Consider the following 14,296-nt stretch of genomic DNA (forward strand, 5'->3'; position numbering starts at 1 on the left):
GAAACATGTTCTCATCCATTTATAACGGCGTCTTCTGCACGGCTAACCAGACAAAGGGTAATCAAGTCGGATAAATGTGTCTTCCAAAATAAAGTTCTGAGCACAATGTGCACTCAGCCAAACAATAATGCGCCTGTCACGATCGTCGGAGGGGCGGCTTCCTGTGACACGCCTGCGGGCCATCTCCAGTGCTCTCGGAGCGGGTTAGGGTGTCTTCTGGCCCCCGTGTGCCTGGAGACGCCCCTCTAGAGTTACATCCGTTCCGTCCGGTCTCGCCTGCAAAGACGTTACCATGAACACTGAACTGGTCGGGGTCTTTCTTAAGAATTGGGAAGTTCCCTAAAACAAGCGGCTGCTTTCAAGACTTCTTGTTACACCTCTCCCACAGTGCTGCCTGGGACCAGCCCCCCCCCCCCCATCCACCGCCTGCTTTTTTGTCTCCGTTCCCACGGCGCTTTGCTACCGATTTGCTGACTGGTCTTGATTTGGAGAACAGCAGAGGGGAGGAAAAAAAACAAGCCGATCTGCAGAAGGCCTTTAGATTCAGACCACATTTGTTAAGAGTCATGCATTTGTCCAACCCCCCTCCCTCCTCCCCTGCATGCGACGAGGACCAGGAAGCCCGGTCTGGTCCGCGCAGTCTGACCGGCTGGCCGCCTAGCCAGGACTCACAATAGGCCTCCCAACCGAATCCTGTTGCTTCAAAACCAACCAACCAGCAGACCGGGGATCACATGCTGCCTGCTCCCGTTGTGACAGCCAGACTCTCTCTCGCTGTCGTTTTTTTTTTGTGTGTCAAGCCTTTGTTTTGATTGCAGTCTGGACTTATGGACGGATTTAAGCCCACTCATCACTGTCGTGGGAGTATGGGTGGGGGCAGCACAGATGCCGTCATTAGGTGGATGTCTTTTTATGAATCGATCTCATGTTCCACAAGGGGTCTGTTTGTGCTGGATGTGTGGGCGCTTCACTGAGCAATGTCCGTGATGTGTACAATTCAAGTCTCTCTCGGGGGCCCCAGACCATCGTGCCTCATCAGAGCCCTCGCCATTAGTTTGCGATGGAATAAACCACAAACCTCACTTCGGATTCTCCGAGCAAGGCTCAAATGGACTTCCAAAGGGGCCTGTGACTTTTAAGTACTCCGGGGTCAGCGCCTTGAGTCCTCTCGGCGTCATTTCTTTTTTTTCTTTTCTTTTTTGTCTTCACTGCGCATTATAGGAATTTTCATGCTCCATGGCTTTCAGAAGGCATGCATAACAGCGTGCTCGGGCTGCTGACCTACAGCCGTATGCATGCTGGGGAACTGCAGGAAGACTCCCAACAGCCAGTCACGGCGCCATATTCCTGCTCTTTATGTGATACGCAATGAGACGTTGCAGCCTGTGGTGTTTTTTTTTTGTCTTCTTTTTTTTTCACATATGTGAATCACTGCCCTCGTGTGCTGCTTTGTTTGTTTGTTTCTGGATGCATCGTTGGTTAATCTGATTCTAGCTGCAGTGGTTAAGCCTGTTCAAAGAGGCCCAGATTAGTGGGGAATGGACGCCCTGTTTGGTCAGATGTGGTGCCGCTGAAATTAATTTCATGAAGCGATGCGTTACCGAAGGAGAGACGGACACGTTGCAACCGATGTGTTATGTTGTTCAGAATTAGATGTTAATGCGGCTTGTGAAGGCTTCTGTCTCCGGCACAAATGGCACAATTAGCTGCCACACCAGCCCGTGTTTGTATTTGCTACCCTCTCGCCACGAGAGAGAAATGCCTGCACCCAACCAGTGAGGGGAAAAACGCTGCCGTGGCCTGGAGGGCAAGTTGCTGGATCCGCAGATGGCTTCGTGGCAGAAGTCAAACGCTGATCGCGCCGTTCCTGGTAAGCTCACCAAGAGGGAGTTTAGAGGTTTCGAGCCCTCGGTTGGCTGCCTCCTGTGTGGCTTGACCGTCACCGGACACGGTTCAGACGGAGCAGCGCGCGATGTACAGTGTGCTTCCCCGTGGCTTTATTCCCGTTGCAGTGCAGATGGTGAATGAGCAACGATACACCACATTAGATACATTATTATGGCTGGTCGTGAAAAGAAAGGGCCGAAAAAAATTGTGTGAAGTGCTCGGACCAGATTGAACCTCGCTGTTTAACGATGACCTTTTGTGCACCTCGCGTGATGTTCTGCACTAAGCTCCACCATGCACACGATTGTCAGACGGATACGATCGCAGTGGCCTCCAGATGTTGCCCCGGCAGTCGACAAAAGTGTAACTGCAGGCTATTCTTTAATCCTCCAGATAATCTCGGTGATCTTTAGACCCAATAGTGACATGCGGGTCATCCAAGTTAATAAAGTTAATGTCAGATTTCACTTATCAAGCCCCACTGGTTACTCATGATGGGATATGGTCAAGATAAACCGGCGGCTTGATGATTAAGTTAAAACGCAGTCGTATCAGAAGTTCCATTAGTCCTGTTTGTCGTATGGACGCTCACTAGTTTGCCCCCCCCCTCCCCCGTGATAAGCAACAGAACTCGACAGATGCGAGGGAGAAGAGGGGCTCGCCCTTTGTTTCACCAAGACAATCCATTAACGTCGCCACTCCAAAAAGCTTCACGTTCATGCATTATGGATTTGCAATAGTCAAGCTTATAGAAAAATGTGTCTTGCAAACATGAATTATGTCGGCAACTCGCGTTCCCTTGGGGACTCATTAGTGTCCGTATCAGGAATGTTGGGTGGGGGGCAGCGAAAGTTGCTGATCCTCCTGTATGTTTTGTCTACGTGTCTTGTCACCTTTGCGCGGTGGAGAGAATGAGATCCGGCCAGTCATTAACCCGATTGCTGCTGGGCCCAAGGACCAGCCGTGACCCGCGGGGTTAACCCGGTGTGTGTGTGTGTGTTCCCTTCAGCGGGCCCAGACAATCGAGACAGCTGACCTCTGTGGTCACAGCCAGCCTCCAATGGGAGATAAGAAGGGATTTGGGTTAGTGCCGATGTGCATACCTCCTTCCTACTGTAGCGGAAAGAGAGCGGGCCTGTTTGAATAGGCAGACAGGACTGGGTGTGAGTGACTCAGCCAGGCCTGTCTGCATGCATCACACTGTCTGCGTCTCTCTCTCTGTCTATTCATCGAGCAACACCTGGGCCAGGTGTGGAATCTCCAAAGTCATCACAAATTGATACAATAAGAAGTGGTAAATAAACTAACAATGTGCAGCGCGACAAACCAATACGTTCCCAGTCTCAGCCTGTCATCTGCCACAAATATGATAAGATGGTGAGTAAATAAGTACTTTAATCGGATGGTTGGATGAGACTGATGGATTTATTACACATTCAATTCATGTATTAGCGCTGAGATTGTTTATTTCACGGTCTATTTATATAAGTAAACAGAGATACCGTAAAGGAAACCCGTTGAATGAAAATGTAGGACAATACCACCACCCAACCCCCCCCCGTCCTGTCGGATCGACCCTGGCGAGCCAAGGAGCAAACGGACATCGCACGAGTTGTTTTAAAGCGTACGAGCCGCCTCGTATCTGATCGAGGTGGATTGTAATTAACGAGTCAAATGAAGCAGAGCCGTGACAGATGCGCCATTAAGATAAAGTTATAAAATATAGTGTGTGCCTGTGAGACTGTGCGTGCGTGCGTGCGTGTGTGTGTGTGTGTGTGTGTGTGTGTGTGTGTGTGTGTGTGTGTGTGTGTGTGTGTGTGTGTGTGAGTGTGTGAGAGGCATTTGCTGCTGAAGTCGGTATCCTTTACCTCACCGGGGAACCTCGACGCTGTTGCTGAGCATGAGGTTATTTCCGCTGCACATCTCGGGTCGACTTGGACTGAACTTTTCTGCCGGGGTCCTTTTCGCTTATTTAGTATTTTTCACCACGGCTCTGGACGTCTTCTTCTGCCTCGTTTTCTTTCATCGGGGGGGGAAATGAACCGATGAATAAAAAAAGCATCGCGTAAACTTGAATAATATATGAATGTGGTTGGCCAATGAGGCTCTCTGGCCAATTAGTGCGATCCAGAACTTGTTCTAATGGAAAAAACAGTTAAAGAGAGTGGAGCGGTGCCGCAGCATGCAGTGGACATGAACACCTCCATTAGTTAGTACACTGTGAGGCTTATTTCCTTAAAGTATAACGAATAAAAGGGCCGAAGAATCCAAACCCCAGAAGGGCCCTTTGCGGTTTTGACCGAGGCTGCTTTGTGTTCCTGCTTTTGTGGACAGTACCGACAGGAATGCGTTCTGGCTCTCCGCCTGTTTTCAGGAAGGAACTTTGTTCTTAACAAGCCCTTTTATCAATTGTTATAAAGTCTCTCGTTTTATTTTGGATTCCTTTTTAATGTTTCCAGCTCACCGGCGTGTTGTGATTTTTAAAAAGCGCCGACGCAACACGTTGGGAGGAGGATGTTATTGTTGTTTGTGTTCCCACGGATCCATAAATCAGGCGCCGATGAGCTCGCCTTGCTGAAAAGTACGTGGTTACACCGGGAGTCCCGAATATCTAACAGAACCTTCGCCATTTGCAAATCGCATTTCCAGTGTTTTGCGAGATATAATCCATTAGACAGATTTTGTTCTTGAACCGTCAAAATCTTTAAAGCTCAGGATCTGGACTGTCTGCCGGGCTGGCGATCGGCCCGGCCTCTCCTTTCTTACTCTGGGCGGCCATCTCCCTCGTTTCTCCCCCCCCCCCCCTCCCCCCTCCACGTGACACCTTACTTTTAAGCGATTTGTAAAGGCTGCTGTTGGAGGATAATGATCCGGAGTGACAGTGGCCTGATTCTTTTTATTTTTATTCTTCGCTTCTGTAATCACTCTGTCAACGTGGAGGAGATCGACCGCTCTCCGTACGCGGTGGAAGGTTAGCCCCCGGGAGTGGGGAGCGGTGGGGGGATGGTATTCAGAGCCGGTGGGGGAAGAGCACACTTGACGCTGAATACTCGCCCTGTTATGGGTCTGCTGACTTTAAAGAAGGAGCGTTGCGTAACCCAGTCAAGTGAGCGCTGCCCCAGACGCCGTGTTGGGATCCGAACAAATCCTACCGTGCCCGGCAGCTAAGCGGCGGGCTTGTTCTCCCCCCCCCCCCCCCCCTCTCCCCCCTCCTCTGGCTTTATTTACTGGAAGCCCCCTCGGAACCTCTCTGAAATGTAAACAGCACCGGAGGGCCGCGCGCGGCAGGAGCCCGAACGAGCAGAGCACGCAGCCAGGTGCCGCCTATCTGGCCGCCGGGGCAGCTGTGTCAGTACGCCGCCCTCGTCTTATCTCGAGACCATTTGCAAACACCAGAGGTCAGAGGTCAGCGCCGGCGTCCGACTTGTCGATGCATTTATCTTGTAACGTATTTGCTTGCTTTGAGAGAGTCCTTTTTCTTTCCTTCCCCTACGCCTGCTTTTGCGGTTTTAACGCCTGATAAGCGTGCGCACACACGCACACGCTCACGCACACACACACACGCGCAGAGAAGTCCAATGTAAGCCAAGAATTCGGCTTTCTCCTGCAGAAATCTCGCTGTGTTAACCAGATTTATCCCAATCCCAAAAGAAAGCGTCTTCCGTTTACATCACACAGACAGAAATCTGGTCACTGCAGAAAGCGGCGATAATCGGGTTAGTGAAGAGAACGTAAACACAGAGATTCGCATCAGGTCTCACACGGAGAGAGAGAGACACTCTCCGAGGCGCCGACATTTCAAATATTCAAGAGGGAGTGTAAAGAGACAAATGAGTGTAGGTTAATCGTTTCCTGTCATTTTGTTTAATTTTCACAAGAGGGGGGGTTCTGGGGTCCATGGGGAGCTGCTCCCCCACCCCCCCCTCTGCATTTCCCCAGACTCTGGTCCAGCAGAGCCCCGGTGAGTCCGCCGCTCTGTGCCACCTCAGGGTTTGTTATTGCCGAATCAACAACGCGCCCGCGAGAACTGTTGTCGTTATTGATTTTGATACGGAATAGTGTTACAGTTTGGGCTTTCTCTGGTACGCAGGTGATGCTGGGAATTGAAATATTTCATATTTCTGAGGTTATTCCAAGGTCGATCCAAAAAATGCCAAGAGTCAGTCTCTCTCTCTCACATTAAGCAGACTGACTAAGACTTTATTTATAGCCGTGGCCCTTGGGTCCGACCAAACGCTGCTGGGTACAACACTGCGTTTGAAATCCAGGCTTCTCAAATGAAAGCGAGGTTTTTCTTCTTGATTTTGCCGGCCCAGTGACCCCTGAGTGTGTGTTGGAACAGCTGCCAGTGTGAGCGCGTCCGTCCTTATGGCATTCTTCAAAGCCCGCTGCAGTTTGGAGAGGGAAGTGAGAAATAAGGAAATCTTTGCTTATTTGGGATTCTGTGGTAAAGTGAGTTGAGGATGTCCACCTTTTGCACATTTTTTTGTTTGGTATGTTTTTTGATTCTCTTTTTATGCCTTATTAATATATATTTAAATATTAATGTCAACATACTTCCATGTGAATTCACCATTATGGTCTCCGAGGAAATGCTGCGGGAAGCAATAACTATTCGTTGTTCATGAACCTCCCCCACATTCTCCACACCGCCCCTCCCCCGCCAATAATAAGGGACGCTCATCAGATCGTTGGCCTCGATCAGTTCTAAAGGTCAAAGGCCACTCGATCGCAGGGGGCCTCTCGCGCCAGGTCGGATGAGTGCACTTGGCTTCTGTTAAAAGGGATGAATTCATCTGCGCTCATCTCCCTGGACACGTTCCCATATTTAGCATTCGGGGAGGGGGATGGTAAGACGGTGGGAATAACAAGAGGGGAAGATGTGGAGGCATCCACAAGCCTTCCTCCTGCCCAACCACCTCTCCTGCACACATGGTGTGTGCTTTATTTAATGACATCGGTGTCCTCTCTAAATCAATGAGATCAAGTATTAGTTCTGCAGGGTGGGAGCGGAGATGTAAGCGATGCTTTGGTAGTTAGGTTATCGATTGGGAAAATGTACAGTCGAGCATGGATTAGTAGGAGTGTGTGTGGGTGGGGGTTACGCTCTGGTTAGGGCTCTCGGTGTGAGGGTGGAGGGGGGCATTTGGGGGTTAGTCCCTGACACCCTTTCAGCCGCCACGCCTCCCTGTAACACACCCACCGCATGCCATGCCAGCTGCAGCTGTCAGGCCTCAATGCGAGAGATGTCAAAAATTCCCCTCACTCTGCAATTAGAGCCGCTGAATGGCGCACATTGCGGCGTCCTAGAATTGCACTCGGCCGCCTTTTCTGCTCCCGAGAACACTGAGTAAATAGAAACTGATGAGGGCGAATAAAAGTGGCCTCCGAGTTGACAGATTGTGTTTTTTTGTATGTGCAAGCTGCTCCTTGTGATGTGCCGTTGCCCTGGCTCAAGCAACCGGCGGCTGGAAGAGGAAGAAGGAAGAAGGGGCCTCATTGACTGGGTGGGTTTCTCACGGCTGACTGACAATGTTCGCTTTCCATCGAGTCAAGTGCCGATTGTGAGCCGACCAAAGAAATGCAAATGTAAGGAACAGATGTAGTATTTTTCTTTTTGGCCCGAGTTTTTATCGGCGGCAGTAATCCCCTCACTCCGGCGGGAGATTGTGTGCGGGGGGCGCGAGGCTGAACGTGTTAACAGGGGAAAAGCCGTGTCACCCTGTCACATTTTCTCAATAAGGCCCGATGCTCGGGATTGATAAACGGAGGAACCGTTGTGGCCTTTGCCGCAGAAAACCTCACAATGAGGGACACACACGGAGTGAGGTCCTTTTCCAGAGAAAACAACTAAAAACAACATTCCTGGAGTCCCGCCTCCTTTTTCCTCCTCCACTCCCTCCTGTGCCTCGCACTCACTCCATGAATCTTTTTCGCCTCCGTGAGAACAGAACCATGCTCCAATAATGTTTCCATAAACGGGGTGAGGGAATGGAAATAACTTGGTCCATTTCTCTCTCTCTCTCTCTCTCTCTCTCCCCCCTCGCTGGCTTCATAGGGCCGCAGACGGCACTGAAGCACTCGCACCTTTTAATGATGCGCCGTGTTTTAGGCTGCCATGAGTGCTAGCAGAGTGCACGTTTAGGGCATCGCATACGTCCCAAATATAGCTGCGCCAGCGCATGTGTATATATATATATATGTATACATATATATATATATCACTTTTTCAGGTTTTAATCCCACCACTCCATATCATATCCTCTGTCCTCTCCTCCATGCAACTGTCCCGCCCTCAGCTGTCTGATGTTTTTAGCATGTTGGTCGTAGCCTACATATGCGATCTCTTGTTTGGGCGGCTGCTCTGGCAACAGATGTTTTTGATGGCACTTTTCTTTTCGGGGGGGGTTTGAAAGTGACTCCATAAAAGAGATGCCAGCTGCATGACAAACCAGTGGCCGCCTAGTTCTCAGGAATTCTACATCGGAGCGATTTTCTCTCTGAGCTCCGTAACAAAGCCTCTGGAGAATAAGAAGACTTTTCACTTAATCAGACCGTTCCCTTTGGAGAAGTTCATTAATTACCGGTGGAAGTTGCTGCACTGGAACATGCGCTCCAGATGGCCACGGACTTCACTTTGTTTGTTGTCGTTAGTTTGGTGCAGATCCTGTACAATGTTTCATCACACGACACACCTACAGTATATAAACGCTTTGTTTGCACTGTAACGGCCCAGCTCTAAACCCGGCATCCTGGTAAATCTTTAAAAGCCCTGGCAGCTCGTACCGCTGAGCACAATGTGATATCCGGTAGTCAACTTTTCGTTTGCTCCTCGGCTGCCTGCTCCCTTCGGCTCCCACCCGCACAGCAGCAGCGTCCCCCATCTGGCAGCCGGCACGCTCTCCTCTGCCAAACTTCCACTGATTATTTTTCACCTGCTAATTTTAGCCCCGGCTTATTATCTACCCTATGGGTGGAGGGTGTCTTCGGTGTTGCTGGATCTATTGGTGTCTGCCAAAATGCAGCTTGTAGGTTTGATGTTGGTGGTCGAGCTGGTGACCCTTGACCCCCGAGATTGGGAACAACTGCTCTGAGGTCACCTTGGTTTCCCTTTTTCACAGACTTTTTTAACCTGTCCAAATGTTCCATTGCTTCGTGTTGCTGCGGACTCCCCGTATTCATCAGATCACCGCTCCTCTCTCTCCGCTGCCCGCTGCACCGCTCCTCCCCCCCGCCCTCCCTTAACTTTCCGTCTCTGCGGCGAGAGGAGGTCTGCGATCACTCAAGGCTGTCACATGCGGAAAAAGTTGCCTAGCAACAACATGGAAGGGGATGCGAAGCCGTTGTTTACTCTCCGCCCCCTCACCTCATGTGCCCGCTGCCCCCTTCCCGCTGCCTCTCTTCCCCTACTGTGGATGGAGTGGCATGTGGGGGAGGGAGGCGGGCAGTGCAGGGGCAGCTCAGTCTCCTGCTCTCTGATGAATTCAGACAACAGACAGTGAACAAAGTGAGAGGAGGAGGTGGAGGAGGAGGTGGAGGTGGTGGTGGTGGTGGTGGTGGTGTGGGGGGGTAGAGGAGGAGGAGAGGTGACATTCAGCGATGCCGCGTCTGGCTGTTGGCTGCCAGCTGCTTTGCCTCGCTTCCTCTCTGCGGGAGGAACCGGCCATTTCCCTAAACGGCTCCTCTTCCTCTCGGCATAACTAAGGAGAACCCCGCCGTTCTCAGCAGGACTGAAAAACACCGAACGGCAAATGTGTCACATGCCCGGTGTCACACCCTGGTGATTTAAGCCGTTACAGGTACATTTTGTTCTTGGGGGATGATTAAATGCCCCCCCAGAAGCTTCAGTGCCTGATCATATATTGCTTTTTTGGCCTGTTCTGTACTGTAATTAGGACGCGCGGCACAGTGGTTTCCACACAGAGCTTGACTCAGATTTTTTTTTTCTTCCAGGTTGATTGTAGAAAGTTGTTGTTTTCACACAGAGCAGATCTGAGAGTGTGTGATTTAACACCAGGCAAAGAGCGAATGCGAATGTGCTGTGAGCCGTCGGGTCTCAACGACTCCTCCTCAAGACGTCTGGGGGGCTTTCACAAATCCACCTCGAGCCGTCCTCTCGCGTCTGGACATCCCAAAACACATGCTCATTGTTCTCGGCCAGAAAGCAAACAATCATATTATCTAGAAGCAAACTTATTCCATTGAACATAAACTACCCCGGTAACTTGCCCCGGTCTCGTGTACCCATCTCAATCCAAAGCTAAATCGTTTCCTCTTCTTAAATGATAATCCTCTCTTAACCCTACTGAGTGAGATGACAATCGGACGCAACTCCGCGCGGCCTTTTGAGAGATGTTTATCTAGTGTTTGTGAATGTTGGCCGTTTATCATGTGTATCCGCTTGTGTAATGACCACCCTTGGTATGTAAATTACCCATCAGACCCGGACGTCTACGTGCAAACGACCAGCGCCTTTTTGGGGGGATTGTGTGCCTCCCCGCAGGCCCAAATGCAGATGTGTGTAGGCTGATGAATAGTCTGTTTTTCCTGGGATGCAGTGACAAGAACTCCTAAGTGTTACCTCCTGGGGCTTCCCACTCTTCAAATAACACCCCACAACTTCCACACAACTCCAATCAAAAGCCGAGAAGCTGCGTGCAGAAGGCGAGATCAAAGGCGAACGCGGCACAAAGACCTGCACTCGGTGCCATTCATTCAGCCTGATTAAAGTCTGTCATTTCCTGCCATTAACATGCTCCTGCCTCCAACCAGACACGGGGCGGAGCAGAGCAGTCATCAGGAAGCGGTTTCAATGACACAGTTTTTAGTGTTCCTCCAATTATGCTGCCTGCAACTCAACTATGTTGCAGAAATCTATCATCAAAACGCAATTCACCCCCTCAGAGTAGCTCCCTATTGGGCCTTGATGTGGCCGAGGAGGTTTGAGAAAACGACCGGCTTCACCGTGAGCACACTCGCTCACATCCATGACCCGGTAAGTGTAGCTTTTAGCGTCGGTCAGGCTGCAGTTTTCTTTATTGGCTTCCAACACCCGAGTTCGCCCATCCCCGGCTCACCGATCTCAACCACGGCCCAAGTCTGCTTGGACTAGTCCACGTCGCTCCGACCCGAGCGTCAGCCTGCAGCAGCTGATCAAATGACCGCATTCGTCGTTTGGTTTGACCGCCACAGAGAGCCCAGCTCGCGGCCAGCTGAAAATTGCAACTAAAAAGTCTTTATATGTGATCGAAAAAATAAGATGGAAGTCGCAAAGAGGATTTTGTGCATTTTCTTCCTCGTCTCCGGGCCTTTGCAGTGCGAGTTGTGACCTTTTTTAAATGGACCTCCCTCGCTTATTATTTACCGCCTTGCAGGCACATTTTTCTTCCTTCCTCTTATGACCGTCCCTCCCTCCCTCCCTCCCTCTCTCGCTCTGCCTCCCTCCCTTCTTTCTCTTTCTATGGCCACTGCTGAAGGTGTTGCTAGCTCAGCAATATGGCATTAAGCGAGAGGGATTATCTGTTCTGAAAGCAGTGCCGTTTCCCCCTGCGGTCGGGTCCGTCTCCTCTTATCTCGCTGCGGTCACGGTGGTCGTAGTTTTATCGGAGAGTCCTTCGTCCCAGGCTGCAGTTCAGAGCGGATAAGTGGGTTCCTCCCCCACCCCTCGCTGCGAATGTCAGCCGCTGAGAGAAACTTGGAAGGTCACAGGCTTGACCTGGGCATCTTTTCCCAGGAACAATAGTTCCCTCCCCCTCACCCTACCCCCCCCGGGGGCCTTACTTTTTCTTGTGCTTCCTATCAGCCAGCGACGCTCTGAATGTCACGGCCCACCCCCATTACGCCCAATGTTAGCGCCCTTCCGAACCCCCCCAGCACAGCCACCTACTTTCCTTTACATATGCTAATGTCGCAGTCCCATTCATTCGGTTGGTGGCTTTGTCACGGGGGGGGGCTGTGTGCGCTAAGGGGGCAGCTGTATGCGTTTCACTGAAGTGACCCCCCCCCAATGGCTGCTAGACTCTTTTTTACTTTTACCCTGTTTTCCCTCCATCTCTCCCCCCGTATTCTCCTCATACTAGTCGTTGGGCCGAGGAGCAGGAGGAAGGCCGGCCGTTGTTTACTCTCAGAGGCTCTCCGCCGTGGAGCGTGGCGGGTTCCTCTCAACAAGTGGCGGATGGATTTAATGCACTTGGATAGCATCTCTGCAGCGGGGCTCATTACCACTGTGGCTCACGGGGCTTTGAGTCCTCCGCCATTAGGATTTGTGGCTCTGATGAAAAAGGACTTAATCCGGTAAGTACGGCAGGTTGGTTTTCCTGTCATAAGACATTTAAATAAAAATACATATTCACCTCAACCTTGCAGGTGCTCACGCACAGCGGAAACGCAAGGACTGTCTTGTTTTTTTTAGACAATGTTCTGTCTTAAGAGGTTTAGCTTGTGGGCCGTCTCATAGTCTCCGGGACCCCCCGCCCCCCCCCCCCCCCCTCTCACCCCCGCGTGTTCCGTTCGACTAAACCTGCGGATCCTGCCCAGCAGTCAGAGTTGTCCGCCTCGCTCCCTGATTTCCGAAGTGTGAAAAGACAAAACTTTTTAAAAAGCGCCAGAGAAGGAGGGGAAGGTGCCCCTCGGGGCGCCTTTGAGTCCCGCCCCCTGAGTGACGCGCGTTAGTGTGTTGGCTACCGATCGTTGGCGGTGTCGCCCCGCTCACTTCCTCCGTTGAGTCGATAATGTGGCGACGTGGACTCCGGCTGACCTCGGCGTCACGCGCCCGTTTCTCTTGAGCTTTCGATCCAAACCCCTCACAACTCTTAACAGCGCTCTTCTCACCCATTTTACTCCTTGTCCTCCCCCCACCACCTTCTCCCCTCCCTCTCCGTGAGAGTGCTCTCTGTCATCGGTACGCCGGTTGCAGAGTGAAGCGGCGCTTGCATGGTGGTGGTGGTGGTGGAGGAGGAGGAGGAGTGGAGTGTGTGTGTGTGTGTGTGCTGATCTAAGTGTTGGTTTATTCTGGAGACATCAACCCGTTCTGTCCCCCCTCCCGTAGTCGCAGAGGGCCCACGGCGGCTCGGCCAAGTTCGGGGGACAGATGGTCCTCGGCGAGCACGGGGCTCCTGTGTGCGGGGCTCCACTGGAGCAGCCAGGAACAAACACGGCCTCCTTCTGTTGGGAACATCAGAGGAGCTACTGGGTGCACGGGAGCCGCGTGATGCCGGTTTGATTTCTAAGGTCACCTAACATCGCTAACGCCACGCCATTAGTGCCATTTGCCGATATCCATTTGTTTTGGATCAGGAATGGGTGTCTCTCGCTCTCTCTCCCTCCACTCGCCCTCTTTTGCCCTTGCGTCGCTTGTTCTTTCTAATCAAATGCGACCGGACAGGACAATGTCCCTGCCGTCCCGTCCATTTTAATTCTCAGATCCCCCCCAGAAACAACAAAAGAACAATGGCGGTGTGCTGCCTGGCAGGCGCCGGGCAGGTGGCCAGCTGGCAGGGCCGACAGGGTTAGGAGAGACTCATTTTCAGTGGAGTCAGGAGGAGGCGGCCTGCCTCGCTCCCGTGCTACCTACAGCCAGTGCTACCAGTGCTGGGCTGCGTTTCAACTTGAACAATGGGGCCTTTTTTCCAGAACGCAACTTGGCCGCATGGCTCGGCCCAGTCGGTTGTTTGAAGCTACCGTCAGCGCCGTGCCTGCTGTTAAGCTTCCACTTGACAGACCGCTGTGGGTTATTGTGTAAATCTTGGCCCGTCGTCGTCATTCCAGAGATATTTTTACTTTTTACTATTTTTTTTTAAATCAACGAGTCATCTCAATGTCTGGCATTGGAATTTAGAAACAGTCCAGCTGAGGCGTAAAATACATTGTGTTTTTTTTTCTGTATTCGCTTAGCTACGAGTCGGGTCTCTTAAAGCAGCCCGAGAACATCTGTATTGGAGATATATATATATATATATATATATATATATATATATATATATATATATATATATATATATATATATATGTGAGCATGCAGCCTGCCAAACGCCCCACTGACACGCTGATTATGTTGGAAGCAAAAATGTTGCGTTTGAACCCTTGACATGCGTAGCTTCAAAACACGCCGCGGTGCTTCTCAACTCCACTTTCCAGATAAACGGAGGTGAAAGATATCTGCCTTCCAGTTGCGTGAAGCATAAACATAATTGATTAAATATTTCACCTCCATCTAGTTCACATGGTGTCTCCAACCACTTTCTACTGGCAGACCCTACCTCCCCCCCCCCCCTCCTTTTCCTTTGTCCGTAACCAAGCATGTGGTGGACATTATGCGATGTGAATGTGCAAATGAAATTCACCGCTCGCAGTTTCCATTGGGTGGACACTTACCGATCCCTAAACCAAGCATTATGGACTAGGGTCTCCG

At 51.1% G+C, this 14,296-nt stretch overlaps 1 protein-coding gene across 7 annotated transcripts in view; it reads left to right on the top strand.

Moving 5' to 3' along the window:
- Positions 1–14,296, top strand: part of LOC120820473 (signal-induced proliferation-associated 1-like protein 2) — a 67,217-nt gene that overhangs the window by 2,022 nt on the left and 50,899 nt on the right. Inside the window, exon 1 of one of the 7 annotated variants that reach the window (XM_040178235.2) lies at positions 11,853–12,180. The exons of the other annotated variants lie outside the window; for them this stretch is intronic. The gene's annotated coding sequence lies outside the window, so the exon portion shown is untranslated. Of the gene's footprint in view, positions 1–11,852; positions 12,181–14,296 lie in introns of those variants that run through there. 7 annotated transcript variants of the gene reach the window in all.

This window comes from Gasterosteus aculeatus, chromosome 6 (genome assembly GCF_964276395.1).
Source record: "Gasterosteus aculeatus chromosome 6, fGasAcu3.hap1.1, whole genome shotgun sequence".
NCBI lineage: Eukaryota > Metazoa > Chordata > Actinopteri > Perciformes > Gasterosteidae > Gasterosteus > Gasterosteus aculeatus.